General features: G+C 47.9%; 3 non-coding genes and 1 pseudogene across 3 annotated transcripts; all 4 read right to left on the bottom strand.

The window, feature by feature from the left end:
* Positions 1-86, bottom strand: LOC142281649 (U2 spliceosomal RNA; annotated as a pseudogene; the record flags this gene model as incomplete).
* Positions 87-1,473: 1,387 nt separating this feature from the next.
* Positions 1,474-1,668, bottom strand: LOC142281648 (U2 spliceosomal RNA). Its single transcript, XR_012743696.1, has one exon. It is a non-coding gene; the product is annotated as a U2 spliceosomal RNA (small nuclear RNA).
* Positions 1,669-3,853: 2,185 nt separating this feature from the next.
* Positions 3,854-4,044, bottom strand: LOC142281647 (U2 spliceosomal RNA). Its single transcript, XR_012743695.1, has one exon. It is a non-coding gene; the product is annotated as a U2 spliceosomal RNA (small nuclear RNA).
* Positions 4,045-5,431: 1,387 nt separating this feature from the next.
* On the bottom strand, positions 5,432-5,622 carry LOC142281645 (U2 spliceosomal RNA). The gene has a single exon (XR_012743693.1). It is a non-coding gene; the product is annotated as a U2 spliceosomal RNA (small nuclear RNA).
* Between the last annotated feature and the right edge of the window lie 597 nt (positions 5,623-6,219).

The raw sequence follows: 6,219 nt of genomic DNA, 5'->3' as shown, positions 1-6,219 counted from the left end.
TGGTCCCCAGATAGGGGACGTATCAGATATTAAACTGATAAGAACAGATACTACACTTGATCTTAGCCAAAAGGCCGAGAAGCGATAACCAGAATTGGTTTGGGCCTCGAGTGGCACCCTGGCCTATGCCGGACACATCTTAGGGAGAGAGAGCGAGAGGGAGACAAACCCACGCCTACACAAGACATTTTGTCACCCAAGCCAACCCTTGAAAAGGCTGCTTTGCAGAGCCAAAACAAGAAGAATGGTGCGTTTTGCAGCCGCCGCCCACTGCAATGAATCTGAATAACTCCTCCTTTAGGGCGCAAGCAACTCCCCTCCCCCTTGCAGTCTTTCCAATTCACGATACAAAAAGACGGACAGGACAGGTTGCCTGACTTTCCGTCACTGCCACCCTTTGCCATCCTTACCCGTAGAAAGCCCTTTCATCATCCCCAAACCCTAATCTTTTCCCTTTCCTTCCCAGCCCCCAAACCCTGCCCTCTGTACCTTTCTCACCACCCGCTTCCCTTCTCCTGTCATCCCCCTACCACCCGGGAAAAAAAGAGATTGCCCCCTCCTTCCACTAGCCCACCCTCCCACCCAAAGAACAACTTCTTCTGCGCAGCTTGTTTTCTAGGCAGCAGCGCTATTGTGATGTCATCGGGGGGCATTGTGACAAGCCGCCAGTGTTCCGTCTCTTCATGTTGTGCACAGTTCAAACGGAAAATACATCAACAGGCAGACTACAGAAAAGCTTACTATCAAAGGTTAGAGGGGGGCTTTCTCAGAGGGCTTTTTACAGTTTTTCTATTCCCAATTAGCCGTTTAAGTGTACTTATTGAAAGTAGTAATTCTTTCATAGGCCGCCCTTTCTTAGTATTTGACGTTCCTTATATTGCGGTATGAGGCTTCGCAGTAGGTTGCAAACATTCATCACCCATGACTTTCCCCAATTGAGCTCAGAAGCTCAATGTCTATCATGACCTCTCTTTTAGAATGTCCAAGAGCAAGCAAACTATTCCTCCAGGAGAGGGCGCCAACAGACTACTAAAGAGATCATCATTACTCAAAGAAAACCCCAAAAACCAATGCATGATAGGAATAAACAGGTAACTTTCTTTGGAGTGGAAGCGGAGAGATCGCACCAGATGCCAATTCTAGATGTTATCACACCTGTGGTCACTGCAGCAGCAGGTGAATCCACTTTGTCCAAAAGGGATCTATTCCATTCAATTGCAAATGATCTAGATAAGACAGAGAACTGCAGCACGGGGACATAGCCGAGTTGGTCAGGTTGAGTGGTGATGAGTTTGCTATTTGGATGAATAAAGAAAGTCAAAAGTGTGAAAGATAAAAAACAAAAGGAGGAAGTGTGAAAAGTGAATGGGCCAAATTGAGGTGCATATGAAGACGTATGCTTTCTTCCAATTCATTAAATCGGGCTAATATGAATCAGGTGAATTGAGTTCTGCTTTTGGAAACTGGGTTAAGAAGGGGTGCACCGTTCCTGGAGGTACTGCAATACCAGGTCAATGCGTGGAGTGGACAGAGCAAGCTCTTTTTCCATCTCCCTGTTCTAAAAATCCATTTAATATATGGTCCCCAGATAGGGGACGTATCAGATATTAAACTGATAAGAACAGATTTGATTTAATGAAGCTTTCCAAAGCACCACAAAAAATGCATGACCGAAGTCACACCAAAAACAGTGCAAAGGCTAGGATTCGTGTGGACCCCACCGTGAGGAGAGGGTCCCCAAAAATCAACCCCGTCCCTCCGAGCCAGAAGGCCACAGCAAGGGTCAGGGATCTTCGGTGCTCCCCCAAGCCGAAGCCCGGTTGAGCCTTGTCGTTGCTCCCAGCGTCCACCCAGGCATCTTACCCAAGTGGAGTAGAGAGCTACTAGTTGTTGGTTTCGCAGCCGAAACTGCCCGGACCGTCAACCGGTGTTGGTTTCTCAGCCCAAGGCTAACCGGACCTCCAACCGGGTGTTGGTTTCTCAGCCGAAGCTGACCCAGACCTCCAACCGGGTGTTGGTTTCTCAGCCGAAGCTGACCCGGACCTCCAACCGGGTGTTAGTTTCTCAGCCCAAAGCTGACCAGACCTCCGACCGGGATTATAAAAATTTCCCTTCCTAGCCAGAAGGCCGGGATAGGGTAATATGCTCAAAAAGTATGAAAAGGCAAGGTACGGTGTGCTACAGAGCCCAAGGCTTGCCGGGGTCCCAAGCCAGCAAGCTCAGACTCACTCCAGGGTCGTCAGTCCTGGGGCACGTTGTACCATAGCCCCCCACCCTTACTCAGTCTAATAGCCTCGATCCTGGTAGGGCCATGTTTTCCACTAGATGAATATACTATTCACCCAGAGTACTAGCAAGCGCAACCTTCCAGTGTGCATTGTATCATTGTACTAAGGTGGCCTGGAGCTTAAACCACCTCTTCGAACAACACTACACTTGATCTTAGCCAAAAGGCCGAGAAGCGATAACCAGAATTGGTTTGGGCCTCGAGTGGCACCCTGGCCTATGCCGGACACATCTTAGGGAGAGAGAGCGAGAGGGAGACAAACCCACGCCTACACAAGACATTTTGTCACCCAAGCCAACCCTTGAAAAGGCTGCTTTGCAGAGCCAAAACAAGAAGAATGGTGCGTTTTGCAGCCGCCGCCCACTGCAATGAATCTGAATAACTCCTCCTTTAGGGCGCAAGCAACTCCCCTCCCCCTTGCAGTCTTTCCAATTCACGATACAAAAAGACGGACAGGACAGGTTGCCTGACTTTCCGTCACTGCCACCCTTTGCCATCCTTACCCGTAGAAAGCCCTTTCATCATCCCCAAACCCTAATCTTTTCCCTTTCCTTCCCAGCCCCCAAACCCTGCCCTCTGTACCTTTCTCACCACCCGCTTCCCTTCTCCTGTCATCCCCCTACCACCCGGGAAAAAAAGAGATTGCCCCCTCCTTCCACTAGCCCACCCTCCCACCCAAAGAACAACTTCTTCTGCGCAGCTTGTTTTCTAGGCAGCAGCGCTATTGTGATGTCATCGGGGGGCATTGTGACAAGCCGCCAGTGTTCCGTCTCTTCATGTTGTGCACAGTTCAAACGGAAAATACATCAACAGGCAGACTACAGAAAAGCTTACTATCAAAGGTTAGAGGGGGGCTTTCTCAGAGGGCTTTTTACAGTTTTTCTATTCCCAATTAGCCGTTTAAGTGTACTTATTGAAAGTAGTAATTCTTTCATAGGCCGCCCTTTCTTAGTATTTGACGTTCCTTATATTGCGGTATGAGGCTTCGCAGTAGGTTGCAAACATTCATCACCCATGACTTTCCCCAATTGAGCTCAGAAGCTCAATGTCTATCATGACCTCTCTTTTAGAATGTCCAAGAGCAAGCAAACTATTCCTCCAGGAGAGGGCGCCAACAGACTACTAAAGAGATCATCATTACTCAAAGAAAACCCCAAAAACCAATGCATGATAGGAATAAACAGGTAACTTTCTTTGGAGTGGAAGCGGAGAGATCGCACCAGATGCCAATTCTAGATGTTATCACACCTGTGGTCACTGCAGCAGCAGGTGAATCCACTTTGTCCAAAAGGGATCTATTCCATTCAATTGCAAATGATCTAGATAAGACAGAGAACTGCAGCACGGGGACATAGCCGAGTTGGTCAGGTTGAGTGGTGATGAGTTTGCTATTTGGATGAATAAAGAAAGTCAAAAGTGTGAAAGATAAAAAACAAAAGGAGGAAGTGTGAAAAGTGAATGGGCCAAATTGAGGTGCATATGAAGACGTATGCTTTCTTCCAATTCATTAAATCGGGCTAATATGAATCAGGTGAATTGAGTTCTGCTTTTGGAAACTGGGTTAAGAAGGGGTGCACCGTTCCTGGAGGTACTGCAATACCAGGTCAATGCGTGGAGTGGACAGAGCAAGCTCTTTTTCCATCTCCCTGTTCTAAAAATCCATTTAATATATGGTCCCCAGATAGGGGACGTATCAGATATTAAACTGATAAGAACAGATACTACACTTGATCTTAGCCAAAAGGCCGAGAAGCGATAACCAGAATTGGTTTGGGCCTCGAGTGGCACCCTGGCCTATGCCGGACACATCTTAGGGAGAGAGAGCGAGAGGGAGACAAACCCACGCCTACACAAGACATTTTGTCACCCAAGCCAACCCTTGAAAAGGCTGCTTTGCAGAGCCAAAACAAGAAGAATGGTGCGTTTTGCAGCCGCCGCCCACTGCAATGAATCTGAATAACTCCTCCTTTAGGGCGCAAGCAACTCCCCTCCCCCTTGCAGTCTTTCCAATTCACGATACAAAAAGACGGACAGGACAGGTTGCCTGACTTTCCGTCACTGCCACCCTTTGCCATCCTTACCCGTAGAAAGCCCTTTCATCATCCCCAAACCCTAATCTTTTCCCTTTCCTTCCCAGCCCCCAAACCCTGCCCTCTGTACCTTTCTCACCACCCGCTTCCCTTCTCCTGTCATCCCCCTACCACCCGGGAAAAAAAGAGATTGCCCCCTCCTTCCACTAGCCCACCCTCCCACCCAAAGAACAACTTCTTCTGCGCAGCTTGTTTTCTAGGCAGCAGCGCTATTGTGATGTCATCGGGGGGCATTGTGACAAGCCGCCAGTGTTCCGTCTCTTCATGTTGTGCACAGTTCAAACGGAAAATACATCAACAGGCAGACTACAGAAAAGCTTACTATCAAAGGTTAGAGGGGGGCTTTCTCAGAGGGCTTTTTACAGTTTTTCTATTCCCAATTAGCCGTTTAAGTGTACTTATTGAAAGTAGTAATTCTTTCATAGGCCGCCCTTTCTTAGTATTTGACGTTCCTTATATTGCGGTATGAGGCTTCGCAGTAGGTTGCAAACATTCATCACCCATGACTTTCCCCAATTGAGCTCAGAAGCTCAATGTCTATCATGACCTCTCTTTTAGAATGTCCAAGAGCAAGCAAACTATTCCTCCAGGAGAGGGCGCCAACAGACTACTAAAGAGATCATCATTACTCAAAGAAAACCCCAAAAACCAATGCATGATAGGAATAAACAGGTAACTTTCTTTGGAGTGGAAGCGGAGAGATCGCACCAGATGCCAATTCTAGATGTTATCACACCTGTGGTCACTGCAGCAGCAGGTGAATCCACTTTGTCCAAAAGGGATCTATTCCATTCAATTGCAAATGATCTAGATAAGACAGAGAACTGCAGCACGGGGACATAGCCGAGTTGGTCAGGTTGAGTGGTGATGAGTTTGCTATTTGGATGAATAAAGAAAGTCAAAAGTGTGAAAGATAAAAAACAAAAGGAGGAAGTGTGAAAAGTGAATGGGCCAAATTGAGGTGCATATGAAGACGTATGCTTTCTTCCAATTCATTAAATCGGGCTAATATGAATCAGGTGAATTGAGTTCTGCTTTTGGAAACTGGGTTAAGAAGGGGTGCACCGTTCCTGGAGGTACTGCAATACCAGGTCAATGCGTGGAGTGGACAGAGCAAGCTCTTTTTCCATCTCCCTGTTCTAAAAATCCATTTAATATATGGTCCCCAGATAGGGGACGTATCAGATATTAAACTGATAAGAACAGATACTACACTTGATCTTAGCCAAAAGGCCGAGAAGCGATAACCAGAATTGGTTTGGGCCTCGAGTGGCACCCTGGCCTATGCCGGACACATCTTAGGGAGAGAGAGCGAGAGGGAGACAAACCCACGCCTACACAAGACATTTTGTCACCCAAGCCAACCCTTGAAAAGGCTGCTTTGCAGAGCCAAAACAAGAAGAATGGTGCGTTTTGCAGCCGCCGCCCACTGCAATGAATCTGAATAACTCCTCCTTTAGGGCGCAAGCAACTCCCCTCCCCCTTGCAGTCTTTCCAATTCACGATACAAAAAGACGGACAGGACAGGTTGCCTGACTTTCCGTCACTGCCACCCTTTGCCATCCTTACCCGTAGAAAGCCCTTTCATCATCCCCAAACCCTAATCTTTTCCCTTTCCTTCCCAGCCCCCAAACCCTGCCCTCTGTACCTTTCTCACCACCCGCTTCCCTTCTCCTGTCATCCCCCTACCACCCGGGAAAAAAAGAGATTGCCCCCTCCTTCCACTAGCCCACCCTCCCACCCAAAGAACAACTTCTTCTGCGCAGCTTGTTTTCTAGGCAGCAGCGCTATTGTGATGTCATCGGGGGGCATTGTGACAAGCCGCCAGTGTTCCGTCTCTTC

The sequence above is a fragment of the Anomaloglossus baeobatrachus genome, unplaced genomic scaffold (assembly GCF_048569485.1).
Source record: "Anomaloglossus baeobatrachus isolate aAnoBae1 unplaced genomic scaffold, aAnoBae1.hap1 Scaffold_4780, whole genome shotgun sequence".
Classification (NCBI taxonomy): Eukaryota; Metazoa; Chordata; class Amphibia; order Anura; family Aromobatidae; genus Anomaloglossus; species Anomaloglossus baeobatrachus.
Note: the sequence above shows the minus strand (reverse complement) of the source record. Positions and strands in the feature narration are given on the sequence as shown.